Genomic DNA, 19303 nt, shown 5'->3' with positions numbered 1-19303 from the left:
TCACTTCCTTTTTCTTTCTTTCTTACTTTTTTCTTCTTCACAAGTATTTGCTTTGCTCTCGAGTGTTGTTTTGCATGGGCTTATTTCTTACATTTGTTATGTTTGAATATTTTAATATGTTTTGTACATTCTGTCATTGAATGTTATTACATGGAATGTTAAGGGCATCAATTCCCCAATTAAGCGACAAAGGATTTTTTCCCCTTCCCATCATTCTCAATCGCGGATTGACTATCTTTTTGTTACTCATAACATTGCTCAGACCCACACCAGGGCGGATATCGGTCCGATTTTATTATCAGACCATGCTCCTGTTTTGATTAGTGTTGATATATTGCCTAAAGTGGCTGGCCCTAAAAGGTGGCGTTTCAACAACAGCCTTCTTTTGGACCCTAAGTTTACTGCCTCTTTCACTGCATTCTTTGAAGAGTTCTTTCTGATTAATGACACCCCCTCTATCCCTAAACATACTATTTGGGACGCTTTTAAAGCCGCAGCACAAGATTTTATAATTAGATATGTGGCGAAAAAATGAAAAGCTGCTCGTAAATACACTGGAGATCTCCTCCAAGATATCAAGAGATTGGAACACGCTATTTCACTTCACACTCGAAAGACAGTCTGACTGCCCTTGTAGCCGCCAAAATGCGCTTTAACAAAAAATCTACGGAAGATGCCTCTTTGTACCTACTGAAATCAAGTGCAAAGTTCTATGGGGGTTGAAATAAAGCGGGGAAAATCCTAGCTAACTATCTGAAGATCAAGCACAATAAGTTGAATATTGAATCTGTTTATGATAACAATGCTAATCTCAAACACAAAGATGTTGACATTCTTGATCAGTTCTCTCTGTTCTACAAATCCCTTTATTCCTCTGAAACTCAACTTCTTCTCGCTCTTTAACACAATTCTTCTCCACCATAACCAAGCCTGATCACCTTCCTCCTGATCTCTCTCATCTAGAATCAGATATCTCCCAACAAGAGTTGCTCACTGCGCTCCAACATCTCAAAAAAGATAAGGCCCCTGGGCCAGATGGCTTCACAGTTGAATTTTTTCTCCATTTCTCCAAACTCCTCATTCCGAAACTGCAGTCCCTCATTGATACTTTTGTTGCCCTAGGTCATTCCTCAGGCTCTTTTTCTGATGCCCATATTTGCCTTATACCCAAGGAAGGGAAAGACACCCAACACGGCAAGAATTATAGGCCCATCTCCCTAGTAAATATTGACGATAAAATATTTGCACTAGCTGCGCGATTAGACCTCTTACTTCCTGACCTCTTTGGGAGGAACAATCTGGCTTCGTCAAGGGTCGATATATCACTGACAATACCAGACTTTTATTCAATGTTTTATCTAAATCTTCACGTTTGCCTCATGCCCTTGCAGCACTTGCCCTGGATGCTAAAAAGGCATTTGATAGGGTCGAATGGTCCTATCTTTTTCACACACTTACCTGGTTTGGTTTTGGCCCCGGATTTATTTCTCTAATTTCCCTATTGTACTCCAGACCATGCACTGCGGTGTGCGCTAATGGCTTGGTTTCTTCCTTTTTTGATCTAGGTAGAGGTGTCCGCCAGGGCTGTCCCTTGTCCCCTTTTCTTTTTAACTTGGCTTTGGAGCATTTTCTCTCTAGACTTCGCCAAAATCCTAATATCCATGGCTTCCGGGCCCTGCATTCCCAAATCAAGCTTGCTGCATACGCTGATGATATTTTATTGTTTATTTCTAATCCCACTGAATCAATCCCCGCTTTTCTTGCTGAAGTTAAGGAATACTCCACGATATCTGGCTACAAACTTAATAATGACAAGTGTGAGATTCTGCCCTTGACAAAGTTTACCTTTAAACCTGATTTTAGTGCTTCCAATTTTACATGGAGCTCCTCTCATATCAAATACCTTGGTTTGCACATCACTCCCTCTAATTCCGACACAGTCTCTCTTTGTCTTAATAAATGTGCTAAAAAAATACTAGATCTCACAACTAGATTGCATCTTCTCTATCTATCCTGGTGGGGACGCCTTGATACTATCAAGATGATGCTCTCCCCTATAATCCTGTACACAATCTCAAATATCCCAGTACCCATTCCTTCCAAATTGTTCAAGAAATTTAATTCGATCCTATCCTCCTTTCTCTGGAACAACAAGAAGTCTAGGATGTCCCTCGCTAGACTGATACGTCCCAAATCGGAAGGCGGAGTCAATTTTCTAGACTTTCCAACCTATCATAGAGCCTTTTTGCTCAAGCAGACCTCCTTCTGGTTGCAAGACCCTGCCTCTCCTTGCCCTTTATGGGCTAAAGTTGAGCGCCTTTTTTCTCTCCCCCTTCTCCCTTGCTGAATATGTTTCCTTCTCACGTAAACCCTCCTCCATTTCAACGCCCATCCATAAATTTACCACCAAGTTACTCCTGTCCTCCATTTCTCCCCCTTCTACCACCGTGACTGACTTACTTAATTCCACTATCTGGCATAATGCTCACCTATTGATTCGCAACAAACCCTTTTATTGGAAGTCCTGAAGACTTAGAGGGCTGATTTGGGTTTCCCACCTTTTTACCTTTTTCAACCCTTCGCTCTTCTTTTGATTTGCCCGCTTCTTTTTTCCATAAGTATCTTATACTTAAGGAGGCGGTGATGACGGTCTATACCCCACTCTTACAGGTACACACTCCTCCTACACCACTCACCACTACTACTAGGCTTCATTCCTTTTTGCGTACTACTTCCAAGGCATCTCTCATTTACAAATATCTTCATACCAAAGACTCCATAAGGCCCAAATCTAAAGTGGAGGAACAATGGGAACATGATCTTGCTGCATTTTGGCCGATATCCTTGTGGGACAGGATATGGACTAAGATTCGCAAACCGTCCAGAGCAGCGAACTTAACGCAATCCTTGTTCTTCATATATAGTAGACTACTTCTCACCCCATTTGACCTTCACAGAGGTTTTACAGTCACTCCGGACACTTTTTGGTCCTGTTCATCTCCACACGCCACTCTATTCCACATGTTATTTCTCTGCAAACCGGTTCACAACTTTTGGTTACAGGTATGGGCACAAATCAATGTAATCTTTCATACCTGCATTCCTTTTTCTTACACTCATGTATTCTTGGGAAGTCTTTCCCCCTGCTGGGGAAACATTGACCTTAATGTTCGTATTGTTGATTTATTGTTGGCTGTGGCGTTTCAACAAATTACACTCAACTGGAAAAACTCCTCTGATATCTCCTTCCGGGCATGGTGGTATAATGTATGCTATAATCATAGGTTGGATACTGCTTTTGTCTTTCCACTCCATTTGGCAACAAAACGCTTGGATTTATGGTCCCCTCTAACGATGTATCTTGATGTGTGTGCTACCTCTTCATTTAAATTGCAACCTGCTCAGCAGGAAGTCTCCAAACCCCGTAATTGCCCTTTGCGTTCCTCTTTTTCTTCTTTATCATTTTTATGTATATGCACTTTTCCTTTGCTGTAACTTTTACAATTATTGTACTTCATATCCTTAGCCCCTTAGCCCATGTTTCACTTTTAATAACGCTTTGTTGTACGATTTTCAATGTTTGTTATTGCCTTTTATATTGACACCTTACCCTTTTTATGACTAATAAAAACTTTTGAACTGAAAAAGGTTAGAGGGTGAGGAGATTGGATCACTAGAATGTTCATAATGTTTGGGTTAATGGCAGACACCTCAAGTATTGGGGAGGCAGGTAGTTTCAAATTGGCAGCCTGGTGCAGTGGGGGAAGGGGAAGTTATTTGGGATGGGGGCATCCGGGACTTCATAGCTCGCAGAGTGACCATGAGCATCTATGTGCAAGCTAACACCCAGACATTGGGGCTCACCCTTCTTTCCTGGAATGTCAATGGGCTAGGGATAAGGCTGAAGAGAGGAGTATTCTCAAATGCACACATGGACATAACCCAGATATTGTCCTTTTGCAAAAGACGGACCTAGTGGTGAGCAACTGGGTTCTTGATACTGCCCCCTGAGTTGCAGACACAAAGACTGACAAGGCTCGGGAACTGGCTGTTGAATATGCTGAACATGATCAGCATAATAGGATGTAACTTAAACTTCATCATGTTAAGAAAATTGGACATGCTGGTCAAGGGTTGGCAACCCATGCAAGTGCATGCTAACATGTGGGCGATGGACTAATGGAGGGAAGAAACCCCAGACGTTAGACAGTATTCCTTTGCATCTAGTACAATAGGTTCAATGTCTAAATGGTATTACATTCTAATCTGGTGGCTGCGGGGGGCAATTCAGTAAAAAGTGTTATCTTGCAAGGGGAATATCAGATCATTCATGTCTCAGTACATGGCTCACACTGCCAGTTACACATAGTACTCCAAGTGGCTGGGAGACACTTCGCAGTTAACATACAGGAACACGCAGCGATTACCTATGATGGCAACAGAATAGTATTTTCAAGAAATGCTGTATCAGTCCAATCCAGAGTTAGGATCTAGGAGGCTTTACAAGACAGTGAATAGCGGACATTTAATAGCCCAAAAAGTTGGGAAAAAGAGGGACAGAGTCAACAGGTGGAGGAACTGGAGGATAACATGTGACATGGGGAAGTTGAGACCGCACTATATCCCAGTTCTGGACGCAGAGGGATAAATACAAGAAGCGTGAGGAGGGAGAGTTGAGGGCACAGCATAGAGCATCACTGCATAGAATCTATGAGACCAGATATAAAGCAGGCAAATTGCTAGCCTAGCTGTCCCACAGGGAAGAGAGCAAAATACATAGGGTGAAGAGGGAGGGTGGTACAGAAGTTGACACAGCAGAGTTGATGGCTGGGGCATTCACAGTTGATCTGTATCATATAAAGGCAAGAGACTCGACTGAGGAGCCCCTGAAATTTTTTCAGGATATTCCGACTTCAATTATAACTAGGGAAGATGTGGAGATGCTGCATGAAACATTTAGGGTAGAGCAGATTCTGGAGGCCACATAGTAGCTTAAATCAGGATAGACGCTGGGGCCTAAGGGGCTCCCACCAGACCTCTTTAAATGCCTGCAATAGAAGCTGGGAGAATATCTCTGGGATGTGTTCTATGAAGCAAAGAAGGAAGGGATGCTACTTAGAGATCCAGAATGACAACATTGGCAACCATCCACAAAGAGGGAAAACCTGCGGAACAGTGTGCCTCCTATAGGCCAGTTTTCATTCTTTGTAAAGCTTCTGGCCGACTGCCTCCTACAAGTGATAGAAAAATTGATAGCTCTGGATCAGTCAGGTTTGATGCCATTGTGTCCAACTCAACAGAACCAGAGGAGACTCTATGGGTGCCTGGCCAGACGAAATGATGTATGAGAACCAGCAATCCCACTGGCTTTGGATGGCAAAAAGGCATTAGACTCAGTAGAGTGGCACTATCTATTTGCAATCCTACTGAAGATAGGGTTTGGACTGAGTTCCTGTCATGGATTAGACTCTTAAGTTCGGAACCTTGAACCCAGCTGTGAGTTAACGGAGTGCTGTCGGGGGAATTCCAGTTGGGCCAGGGAATGAGGCATGGATACCTGCTTTCCCTTCTGCTGTTTGCACAGGTGAGGACTGTGGGGAGGCATGCTGACATCCCAATGAGATGGCCATCAGGGCAGGGTTTCCTCTGACACAACTTTCAATACTTCATAGACCCAATTTCGTGAGGAAAGTTTTGGGCGCTGCCTCAGATTTACAGACCCTTGTAAATCAGGAGCAATGTCAAAAGCATTGGGTGTTGCTTTGGAAGGCCCACAGCAACACCTAATGCATGCTCTTTGCTGCAGAAAACTGCGTCAAAGAAGACCATATTTAAAAGGTGGTGTTATTGGCTTAGTGCTGCCTTGTCAATATAGAACAGGACAATGGGCCACCATATTGTCACAAAAGTTAAGTTCCGGTGGCAAAATGAACTGGTAAATATGCCCCATGGTGTGTTTAAACAGTATCAAATTATAAGTTACAAAATGGTTCTTGGTATTGCATGTACAGATTATGAAAACTTAATAAAAAGATGTTCTAAAAAAATCAGAAACAAACAAAATGAAGATTTGTAATGATGACCAGCAAGAACAAAAATATAAAACAAAGATATCTGGCAAGATTTCACAGGATTGGATATGCAATTGGACATACAATTTGATCTCGCAAGAGGACTTTGAGATGCCTTCTGCTTTTTGCTGAGTGAACATTAGTAAACCCAACTACAGTGTGTGATGCAAAAGTAGACTTAAAGGGCTCTGCAATGTGACACAAATACTGTACCAAACGCCACATCATGACACTTTAGAAACAGGAACTCTTTTTAAAACAATGTGGTTTCTGTGTTTTGTAGAACCACAAGTCATTGGAAAATGCTGCAGTCATTCATCATGAACCCTTAGAAATGAGACTGAGTTGGTGGCAGAGGCATGCCATGTGAATAAAATCATCCAGTGTTAAATGATCATGATGCTTTGCCCATCCCCACTTGGTGCGTATTGTAATCTAACTTTTCCTATTCTCCATGTCTCCTTTAGAACATATATTTCCTAGTCTCTGTTTATGCCGTTACTCCCATTTGATCTTAGATGATTACCACTTAGGCACCAATTCATTCATTCTATGTTGCATTTCGAGTCTGAAGAAGAACATAAGTTCTATTCTTGTCTGTAACTACTTCACCAGGGAATGGGGCATTTGGCCCACAACACACCTTCCCACAGAACTTACATAAAGCCACAGGTTAGCTCGGGAGACAGAGTTTACAATGCTGTCTCCACAACGTGGTACCTTTACAATGCGGTTGTTACAATGACCGCGTTGTCACCACGCATACCATTGCATCGCAAGTCATTTCAATGACTTGCTGTAGGGGCGCACTGGTGTTGGATTTACAATTCAACACCTTCCCTGCTATTGCACAAACTGGAGTAGGAATAGTTAATAGTACTATTTTAAAGTTTAGCGCGCCCCCTACTGCACGTCATTGTTAAGACTTGCAATGTACTGGTTCACGTTGTAACAATGTGGTCGTTGTAATGACCGCAATATAATGGCATGCAATGTGTTCGCATGTGTTGGACTTGGCCCTTTTTGCAGGGTCATCCCTGAACTTTTTGCCTTCCTCCTAGTATTTTTTCTGACCTGGTGTTGGTGGTTTTAGGACTCTGGGCATTTTATCACTGCTATCCAGTGTAAAGTGCATGTGCTCTGTATTGTAAAACATGGTAAGATTCGTCTACACCTGTTTCGCGTATTTAATTTACCTATCAGTCCCCAGTAAAGTGGTATGTCATATTCCCGGGCCAGTAAACTAAATGCTACTGGAGGGCTTGCAGTGCTGATTGCGCCACTCACCAAAGTAGCCTTTCAAAACTGTCTCAAGCCTCTGCCATTGCAGGGCCTGCGCGCCCAGTTTACTGCCGCTGTGACGGGGCACATAAAGTGGGTGTCACGTTTGTGACTCCTCTTTTACTACATATCAGTCACCCCTAAGGTAGGCCCTTGCAAGCTTATTGGCAGGGTGCGCTGTAGGTGACTGCATGCTTCCTGGTTTCTGGTTGGTCCTAGAATGGGAAAGAAGCCCGGTAAGTGTGGCTTGAAAAGGCACACTGTTGGTGCCGGTATTCCACAGTTGCACTGCCAGGTCGCGGGCAGCTGCAACATGGAGGCATTCCCTGGCTAAGAGGAGACAAGGGTGAGTTGCACCCTGCCCAACCCTGATTACTCTGCAAATCTTTTGGGGGCATTGTTTCAGCTGCGCCTGCATCAGGGGGCTAGTGGAAGCCCCTTGTCAGATGGACACAAGAGTAGGCAGAACCCTTGCTCTTGAGTTGAGGTGGCATTGTGGGGCGAGCCTAGGATAGGGCCCCCACTGGGGAACAGTGACAGGAGGACAATACCCCCTGTGGCAGGTGTACTAAAGGTCCTTGCTGCTGATGAGGTGTAGAACTAAGGTGGGCCTGATGTACGGCACTCCTACTGATTATGTAACGCATAATGTGCTGTGCCAAGTACTGTTCTGACGTTCATGCCCCTGAGGTGATGTGTGCACCTTATTAGTGTACTATGGTGCACTGTTGATTTAGGCTGCATGTCTAATGTCTAATGTGGTTTAAGCCTAATGTGGTTTATGCATAATGTGTTTACCAGTAGTTACTGGTGGTTTTAGTGCTTGGATGTGTTTATGGTTATGACAGTGGCCCGATTTTCCCTGTACTGTATATAATGTGTCGCTGCTGTGGGAGTGTGTTGCGCATTACACATTGCCTCTGGGATAAGCCTGACTGCTTGTGCCAAGCTACCAAGGGGGTGAGCAGGGGTTATCTTCAGCATGTAACTCCTTTGCCCTAGCCAACCAGAAATCCCATTTCTAACAGCATGCGTTGTAAAGAGACCTATACGTTAGTACACCTAAGACTATTACATCACAATTCAGCTGAGTATGCCTAGCTGGAAGCAAGTAACAATTGATACCATGAATGGGCTGTGAGTGTAACTGTTAGGTAATAAAACCGCATGTGGCTCTCTTCTATAAACCAACATAAGATATACAGAGGATGAATGCAGGGTACACAAGGAAATAAAGGATTTGCTACCAATAATTAAATTAAATGATTACATTTTCTAAAGTGTCGATCTATTAGTTAAATATTAAGTGAGAGCAATAATCAATGGAGTCCCGAGAATGGTTTAAAGCATTTTTGATGAATTGGGTGAAGATGGTATTTCCTTTGAGGCTCATCCTAATAGGAAATGTTGGTTGTTGGAAATACATTGACACGGATACACCAATTTCCTACTTTACTCACGAGGGATATTGAGCAGGAGTCTGATATGATCACACTGCTTGATGTGCAGAATTAGATCATGGAGGGTGTTTTGCTTGAGTAAATGTTGTGATTCACATGGGAGCTGCTGAGCCATTAAGATTCTAATAACATGCTGAAATCCAGAGATATCTGGAAAAAGGTCAGAATGGGCTGCTGGCTCTGCTGTATAATGTACTGCCTGGAATATGAAAGTAACTGGAAATTGTGATGGCCACATACAGAGATAGCATGCAACCCATAGATGGTTAGTTGAGTGCTTGAAGGACTTTTGTGAACTTAAGTTTCATTAACGTCATTTAGGAGGATGCAGGGAACAAGGAGGCTTGGGACCAAAGTGTCCAGTGGGATATAAGGGAATCTGGGGGCACATAACTTGATCAAAATCAAGTTGCGACTTCCTTAAACATGGCACTTTCATTGTTAAGATAAAGAGAAATAGGAGACCCAATTATGGAAAAGGACAAGATATTGGAGATATCCTTAATAGTAAGTTGTTAGACATATTTGAAAGGTAAACAGTTCCAGAGTACAGGATCCTATACACGAAACATTGTGTCCCTTTAGATGTTCAGAATATAGGAGAGGACATTGGAACAGATGAAGAGGAGTGAAGCACTCTGATGGGAGTGTATTTCAATAGTGTCTTAGTCAAAGTTTGGGAGCTTTAGTGTAGAGCAAGATGTGCATAATACGAAGGAATTTTAAATCAATGCGATATTTAACAGAAAACCAGTGCAAATATTATAAAATGAACATAACATCCCTAAAGTGAGGATTCCTACCTCAAGTTGAGTTGCCAGATTCTGAATGGATTCTAACCAGTCTACTGAAGAAGCTGTAATGTCTACATAGATTCTATGACAATAGTTCAGCCTACAGCCAATCAAAGTGATGATGGAGGTCTATCTGTTTTCAAAATAAAGTAATATAGGACTGAGTCATCTCCTGAGGAAAAAACCTGAGGTGAAGACAAAGGATACCTGTATAGCCAGCAGAAGCATTGTGTCAACTTCACACCCAAAGTGACAATGTTATAGTGAAATAGGGCTGGGATGTACCTTGGTTTGGAATTGATAAGTGTGTGATGGCTAACCCATGCAGGATCTGGGAGCAGATAATGCTTTATTTCTTGAAGGGTAAAGTGGGAGCCAGATAATTTTGCTCCTTATTGAAATAAGCCTACAACGGTATCTTTTGACCTTCTCTCTGACCCACTTCTTCTCATCTCCATCTCTTCTTTTTTAGCCCCTGCACATTGTAAATATTTACCCCCTGCTCATTCTCCATGCAAATGACTTTCACCTATGTTGCCTTTTTTCAATGTACTCGGATTATGGAGGTCCGCAGTGCAGAGCAGCGCAAAAATGTTCCATGGCAAATCTCACAGTGATGTTTTCCTCCACATCCATGACATTTTCCTTTCTTTTCAATAACTTAGGATGTACACTGATCATGATCTCAGAATGCAATAAACTGTAGCTACATAGGAGGATGCGTTTGACTCTGGAGCATGGCTATGTACTTGTTGATGGTCTTTGTACTGAGGCGTTTTTGGTAGCAATATGTATTAAATATTTGCTATGGACTTCAACTACATACATTCAATTGCAGAAATTTAGATATGGTATTTCTGTGTAGACTTTCAAAATGTGTCACTAGTAAAACAGTGAGCATGTCTGAATGCAGTCCCATCATGATTATGATTATGTAAATTTCAAAACATATATTTCCACAGGTAAGGAATTCCGTGTGCTTACTTTGAAGGATATGGATACTTCGACACCTGTCACCAGATATGCATGAACGTTTTGTTAATTCATTTTTGGTAGAACCTGTACATGGATTTACGCCTATACATACTTCATGTTAAACTTCTGATTCTGGGTCTTATTTAGAGTTTGCCAAAAAAAAGGGCCCTTTTACAATGCGATTCAGAAGGCCTCCGACCTCAGGTTGGAGTCTTTCCGAATCACATCTCTGTTTCACTACTGACTGCCTAATTACATTTAGAAGTTCCAAAGTGAAACTGGCTGGTCTTTCTGGCTGGATTCTGACAGGCTCAAAGAGCATGTCGGACAGTTGGAGTCTAGCACCTAATTCCAATGGAATGCATTTATACCGTTAGGATTATGATGCTCGGCTTCCGACTGTCTTTCTATACCGGGCCTTCTGACAGAGAAAGCCTGCTGGAAAGTGAGTTTGGGGGCCCCTGGCAGGGCCCCATTCTCCCTGCAGCCTCAGGCTGTTAATCCCTGCTCCGTGCACTACGGTGCAGGGATTAACTGAATCTCCCATTTCTCAATGGGAGCTAATGCTACAGCCAGTTTATGGCTGCAGCAGAAGATCTCATTAAGAAATGGGAGTGTGCAACCGCACCATGTGCGGCCACATTGTTAGTGCGGTGTCGGGACCGCCAACTAGAGGTAACCCCGACCGACATCGTAATCGAGCCCTACAGTGGTATTGACATCAATGCACTTATAATACGGCAGATGGGACATCTGCTACTTTTTGGCGGATATCCTGGGTCCTTCAAGTTCTAAATAAGGTTCTCTGGGCCCGATGTACGAAACATTCTTGAGGTCGCAACCGGCCCCATTTGCAGTCTCAGAACTCCAACTCCAAACTGCAATTCTACAGAATCGGAGTTCGGGTTTGCTAATTGTTATTTGGAAGGTGTGTTTTTAACGTGTGCCTTCCAAATACAGATTTACAGTATTATGTATTAACATTTTGCAACCAAATTACAGTCATGAAACTGAAAACTGAAATATAATGGTATCAATTCGAAAATCAAAAGGGGTCCCCTGGGCAGGTAGTTGCCCCATAAACCAATGCCTACTCGTAAAAAAGTGCAACTTAAACATTTTCTGTTTTTCTTTAGAAACACTTCTTTAGAAACACTTCCACCAGAAATCACTATTTCAAAAATTAAAGATTCATACATTAGAAATAGCCATTGCAGAAATCGCAATTAGGAAATTGTTATTCCTAATGATAGTACATCTGACCCCTGTTATTTTATTAAGGTGAACCCATCGCTTAGAGTCTCTGACGCAAGAAGCCTTAATAAAAATAGCAACAAAAAGAAAGAAAAATTAAGAATTATATGATATTCGTTATATTTTGAAGTGGATAGGAAAAGGCTGAACACTTTTTTGCTTATAATTTTCCTCAACATATATTCTACTCTTTTCTTCTCAACCAATGCTTCTTTATAGTCATTTTAAATACGGCATTTTTAATTGAGTTTGGGCATCACATTATTTTGTTTCCGTATTCTTTTTAATGTAATGTACGCTTGAATCTTTTCTGATGAAACAGAGGAAGATAATTGTATTTGCCTTCTTCCAGCAATGCGTGGAAAGAGTTCCATTAATGGTTTAATGAAACATATTGTACCGGTGAAACATGAAGCACAATTTCAATAAAGCTTGTATCTTTAGTGAGAGTAAAAGTAGAAATTAATACATGTGATTTTAGTAAGTGTAGTCATTATTAACGCGCATATTAATACAAAAGGTACAGACTTCCATGTCAGAATTTTTTTTCTTCCAGATTTTACTTCTTATTAATGCATTCCTAAAACGAGATAAGTAGCCTGGCGAATAGCTGTAATTCCAACAGACAGGAACTTTAAGTATTGCTCCAAAATAAATGTACCTTTATGAGCATCTGTTAAGTCCTATTTAGCACAAACCTAATATTCTATACAGAAGTAGATAATATCAGAATAACCTCTCAGTTAATACAAACAATACTAATAACACTGACAGCAGATCACACACTGATGGATTCATGCATAATCCCCTTTGTCACCCTTACGGATGACCACTGAGTTTCTCCCTGTTTAAAAAAATCAGATTTCCATCAAAGCAAATAACTTCCATCAAGACAGGCCATCACATCCCCCCTACCTTTGTTCATTTCCTTAAAGTCTTCATTTTTACCATCAAACTTTTAAACATTTGCAGTCCTGCACAATATCCTGAATAGTAGATGTAGCATGAACTTTTTCAGAATGCTATAGCTATTTCTAAAATGTGTTGACAAATTTATTGTGATGCCATAGCCTTCTCAAATGCTGATACCATAATATAAGATGAATATGATAGAACCTAGCCTTTATAACTCAGATTTGTGGCCATCGCTTTTGTGGAATGTGCCCAGTGTTGCAATTTCTAAAACTTAACGTCCTATTGGTAAAATAAAAAATATTAGGTTATTTGATTTCATTTCTGCATATCCAGGTTACCACATTCGTATTCCGTGGCAAACAATAGTTTTCAATTAAACAAATCACTAGTTCAATCCAAATAAATGTTTATCAATGTTAAAAATAAGAGTAGCATGTCCTGTGTTAGCCTGCTTGGGACAAGGCAGTTCCACCCCGCAAAAGTGAAAAGATGGCGTATTTTATGTTTAAAAAAAAATTTCAGGAGGTAAATGCACACACCCACTCACTCCTGTACTTATAAAGTGGAGAGACATTCTGTCCAATGTCTACCCACCTTGCTCCAGGGGAATTGGGACTTTTCTCCCATCCCCACCTTGCCTAAAGGAGAGGCGAAGTCTAAAAACAAATCAGGGCTTGGGTGAGTAGCTGACAAGTAGCTCAGCTCTCACTACTTGAAGAGTTATGAAGTATGCATTAGGAGGGCTATATTAGGTTGTAATAGTTACAAACTGTAAGTGAGAGCATCAGCTCCTAAATTAATAATGATTCTATCTCCACGAACCTCATTAAGAGTTGTTCAGAGTTTAGCTAGAGTGATACGAGGTTAGATTTACTGATTCTAGCCAGTATTCTCCTGTATGCGTAAATGATTATGACTTAGTGGTAAGAATCATTGTGGAACTGTTGATTGAAGATACAGTTTCCCTACGATGCCAGTGCATCCATTCAACTTACTCTCTTGGAATGCCACCCCCAGAAACTGGAACTAAGGAACAGGTAAGGTTCCACATTGCAAGTATAATACATCCTCTTCTCTTATAACATTTACAATTACATCAACATGGAAAGCATCAACAGAAAACAATGGTTAACTATACACAAAGTGAATAAAATGTAAACTTGGCTAAATAGAAAATAAATACATTAAGATTACATTAAAATAAACATGTGAGGAACAACATCCAAAGGCAAGTAACACGCTACAAGGAAATCAAGCTCAGCCACATTAAGAACATACATAATCATCAAGATATCCAGGAGGATGCCCAGCTCTTCTTGCCCTTGTTCCTTGTGTCATGAGATTGGATTGTGGTAAGTCAACACCAACATCAAGCCCACCTAAGTAGTGTGTTCTAACACTGAGTCTACGTGGTGGAGAGGGTGACAACTCACATAAGCTGACATAAGCATAAAGGCACTGTTCATGAGCTGTCCATTATTTCTCCCACCAACATCACATGAGCCCCCCTTCTGATACAACTCCACAGGTCTGTTATTCCACCTTTCCCCATTTTCCAACACCACAGCATGACGTAAAGCATGCACCACTCAAAAGGCCCCTTGCATTTGAATAAACCACTGCCACATCTACCACTCCGCAACTTCATCCAATCGCCCTGACAAATGCGCCTGGGATGGTTTTTTTTTTAGGATTTTCAGCCCCGTGGTAGCATAGATCATTTCTTTCAACCAGGCAGGAACCTGCTTTGTCCCAGGTACCTACCACACATCAACTCGAAGGGTATCCTACTAGACACTCCATGAGCACTTGAGAGATATGCCCACAGCATCTCAGACACCAGTCCAGACACATCCTTACTAATTGCAAAAGCTATCTGAATGGCACCCTTTACCATGCGATTAGCCCGCTCAACCATTCCATTCCCTAGAGGATTGTAAAGTGCAGTGTGATTTTGCTTGGCACGGGACGTCTCTAGAAACTCACACATTTCGCGTGATGTCAACTGAGTGCCATTATATGTAAAGGCCACTGATGGCGAACCTTCCTCACTCCAGATTTCCATTAGCACGGTTACAGTAGCCTTCATGGTAACTTTCTTAATGAACTTGACCACAAGCCATTTAGAATGCACATCCACAACCACCATGGTAAATCTCAATTCTGCTCTTAAGTCATGCATGGGACCAATGAAGTCTATGCAGATGGTATGTCAAGGCCAGCCAGAATCACATCTGTGTCCTAAGTCACTTTGCACTTCAACTTTCAACCTGTTCGCACAGACTTTACATACAACGCACATTTCTACCCAGTCATCAATCTCAGTATCCATTCCAGGCCACCACCAATCCAGTTGCAACTTTTTTTTGTTTTGAGCTAAGTGCTCCTCATGCGCTAACTTAATTAGCTTTTGTCTCAAACCTTGAGGAGAAACAAACAAGTCACCCCTCATCAATAAAATTCCTTCATGTACTGACAATTCATCCAGCAGTTTGAAATGGACACTGTACTCTCTCTCTCCTGCCCCCTTGCAATACCATGTGCATCACTTCCTCAGCTCAATATCAGTCTCCATCTCACTAATCCAATACTATTTGGGAAACGTATGTGTTCCTACAACATTCAAAACATCTTGGATGAAAGCCACTGCCCCTTCACTTTCCTTGTCACTAACAGCCGGGCCATCCACTACTTGCCATTCTAGAGACAACCTTGATAAACAATCAGCTTGTGTGTTCCTCCATCCCTGAATGTGTTTCACACAATAATAGTATTCCTGCAACCGGGCAGCTAGTCTTCCAAGTTTATGAGTAACTTTGAATGTTCATGTAGTTGAATCTGATAGTATGCATCTTTCAAGTCCAATTTCGAAAAGTACTTTCCCCTAGCTAGGATGAGCTCATTTATGTAAGGTAAGGGGTATGTGTCAGCAACAACATTCAAATTAAGTGACCTTAAATCAATACAGAATCTAAACTTCCCATCAGATTTCTCTGTGATCACCGCAAGAGATACCCACATAGCACTCTTAATAGGCTCAATTACTCTAGATGTCACCATTTCTCTAAGTAACTCTTTGATAGCCGCATGCGCCACCAAGGGTATCTTGCTGGAGCTTTATGCTGTAATGGTATAGCATTTGGTTTCAGAATTATTTTGTGAGATTAACCTCGTTAGCACCCTTCTTTTTCTTCTCTAAACATATCCTTAGCCTCTACTAAAGTCTCCAACCACCATCACTTGTATGGGTGCTCCTATGTCGTATTGATGCATCCATCCTAGTATGGGTGGACCATCTACAGCCACGCACACTTTCCCCACAATGACATCCATCCTAGTATGGGTAGACCATCTGAATCCTAGTAATTCTATGGTTTCTCCTTAGTACCCTCCTGGACTAATGTCTTTGCACAACAATTCTTCTCCTGGCATTTCTTTTTAAACACATTTTTTGGAACAATGGTGTACATGGACCATGAGTCCACCATTAATTGTACCTCCCTTCGCTTTACATTAAAGTCAGCTTTGGGTCTATTTCGTCTGCCCAATTTCTCCATATCATCACCTACATTCAAAATTCTGTCCTTGTGATCTGCTAAATCATTGTTTTTATCAACAATTGCTATCTTGAATCTCCCTGCTTGTTTGCACACTACGGCAAAATGTCCTCTATGACCACATTTTCTGCAAGTCTTATCTAGGGCTACACATCTGTGATAATCTGCAGTGTGAAACCCACTGCCACATCAATAGTAGGACTTGGTTGATTGTTTGATCTTCGGTACATTAGGATTGATTCTAGGGACAGCAGCAACATCAGAATCCTCTTTCCTAACAGTAGAAACCACATCCTCCTTAGTGTTCCTTTTTTTCCAACTCATGCATGCATTATTGAGACTGTTCCACCACCTTGGCTATATCTATGGCATCTCTAAGGTAGGGGTTTTGGCAGCCCACAAACATTCTTGAGATTTTTTGCTTTTGCAATGGACTATCAAGAGGTCACGAACAAGTTCATCCATCATGGCATCAAATTTACATTTCAGCAACAATTTTCGTAGTTTTGCAACAAATTCATCTGTAGATTTGATGGAGCAAGGACTCGTAGAAAAGAGACTTGCTCGGATGCAATCCTCTCATATAAACCCGTAACGTAGTATTAATAATGTATTCTGATACTAATATGCACCACATTTCATATATTTTTAGCTAGATGAAGCTTGCCTATGTGTTCTACTAACGAGTAACCCGAGTGGAACTTAAAATGGCTGCTAACGCGGGAAACTGTACTGCGCATGCTTCAACTGCATCTACGCAGAATGACGTCTTTACGCTTGGATGGAAATTTCTGCTTTTGCACAAGTGCATCTGAAATGGCCGCTTGGAAACTCACATACTAAGCATCTGCTTTGCTGAAATTAAAATGAAGTATTTACTAAATGCTAATGCAGGGAGAGTCTTTATAAGCAAATGGGATTAGAGTTGAGATAGGTGATATATAGTGAAATCATTTTATTTTGAAATTAATACTTTTTCATTTGACCTCTCTATTAGTTCGTATTTGGGACTCTGAACGATGCTAAAGTCAACAATACACGTGACTCCTCACACAGGGGCAATGACGACAAGCCAGGGCAATGATGTCAAATCTTGAAACCTGTCCAAGGCCGTTCTCGGTACATGTCCTGGGAACCAGCTGGACATGCTGAAGATTCAGTGGACAACTGTAAAATATATATACATTGTTGTTGATAAAAATGTTGAATATGTGTGGGAAATAAAGCTTTGGAGAACAAATTAATGGGCAGGAACATAAAACAAAGAACTAAAGAAAATGTATTAAAAACTTACCATGGTGTGATGATCACCCCCTTAGAGTGTCCAATCAGAAATAGGAGTTTCATAAAGTTGAAACATTTAGGGGTGGTAAATGTAATTAGAAAAGTATAATTGAGGTAGTAAGCTAGAACAGTGCGCAGTTGCAGCAAGACACACGCTGAGATCGGGATGCTGTCCTAATGCTGATCGAATATTTGAAGAAGCAAACTTAGAATTTTAAAAGCCAAATAATTAGAAGAAGATCGTGGAAGAACCGAGGAGGTAATATAATAAGAAGAAGATCGCGGAAGAATCGAGGAGGAAATTAGTGTCAGAGAGGGGTGTGGCGCAAGAGTCGAATCCAGAAGAGGTCATCTATCCTGTCCTGAATCCTGTCCTGAAGTCCCTGTCACCTGTTCTTTTCAGGTGACCCATTAATCTCTTGGCCAGAGGGGTGTGATTTCCACACCATCCAAGGTAAATATATTTCTGTGTATTGTGTCACTGTGCTGCTCTCTCTCTATCCTCTTTGTCCTGAGGTATTATTGTTGTTATAATCGCATTGAAAAAGAATAATAAAATTGGGATATGGAATTTGTACTGTAAGTTTTGCTTTGGCTCATACTATTTAAACTAGATATAACATTTAAACTTTCCCCGAGTCTGTGGTTATTTAATTAAATTAGAAGATAAATGCACCTATGTCATATCACCATCAACTAATTCCAACTAAATAGGTCCATTGACTAAAAGGAAAAGCTTTACGATCAGTGAAAAGATTAGTGAGATGAGATAGGTAACTGATCCAAATTAAAGCATTTATAAAAATTGACCCCCAGCGGCGATAACCAGCCTATATGAGTGAGTGTGTATATGGGCCCAGATGAATATATGGTGATAGATTTTCGCAGGTTGGTAACCCGCTGGATAAGATTGACCTTCTGCCTGTTGGTGAGTGTAGAATTTATACCGGTTCATGACCAAAATTACTTCTTTAGCAAACCTAAGTTCCAATCTCTTCTTTGCCTCCATATATACATCCCCACTAGGATCTCCATTAGGTTAAGTAATTAAAGTCAGGTATTTCAATATATGTGCCCTTCTTTGCCTAAATTATTTACTAATAATGCTTTTTTCCAAGCATCACTGAAGTGTACCCCATCAATGGCTTCCAAATATGTTTCGAACATAGTCAACCAATCCTCCCAATCAATTGGGAGGGGGCCTAATTAAGCTAAAAAAAAGGTGTGGACACAAAGGCACCTTGAGCTTGAATGGTTTAGTTAATTTTCTATTCTGTTAGTGGGCTTAAAATTGTGCTCAGGATTATATTTTTAAATGTAACTGTATTGCTTGAAGCAAAAAATACAGTAAATAACACAGTACTTGCTGATGACTCGCAAACCAAAATGGTTGTAGGCGGTGTGCAAGTCACTGCAACCAGGAGCCAGAAATCTTGTACTTTGAAAATGTCACACCAATTATAATGGCTTAGAATTTGCCCAAAATGAAATGGAGGAGCACATACATTATTTGACGCCCGAGGTTGGGGATCACTGTGAAAATGGCTGCCACATGAGCATCATGCGTCGTGCGTTAGATGTCACACTGACCCGAGGAAATCACAGGGTTGAGCTGGCAGGTTGTCACCAAAATGTGGTATGCATAAATAATCACAACTTAGGGGCAGGAATCTTTGTGGAACTGTTTATTGAAGATACAGATTCCCTAAGAT

Source organism: Lissotriton helveticus, chromosome 8 (assembly GCF_964261635.1).
Source record: "Lissotriton helveticus chromosome 8, aLisHel1.1, whole genome shotgun sequence".
In the NCBI taxonomy this organism is placed as follows: Eukaryota; Metazoa; Chordata; class Amphibia; order Caudata; family Salamandridae; genus Lissotriton; species Lissotriton helveticus.
Note: the sequence above shows the minus strand (reverse complement) of the source record.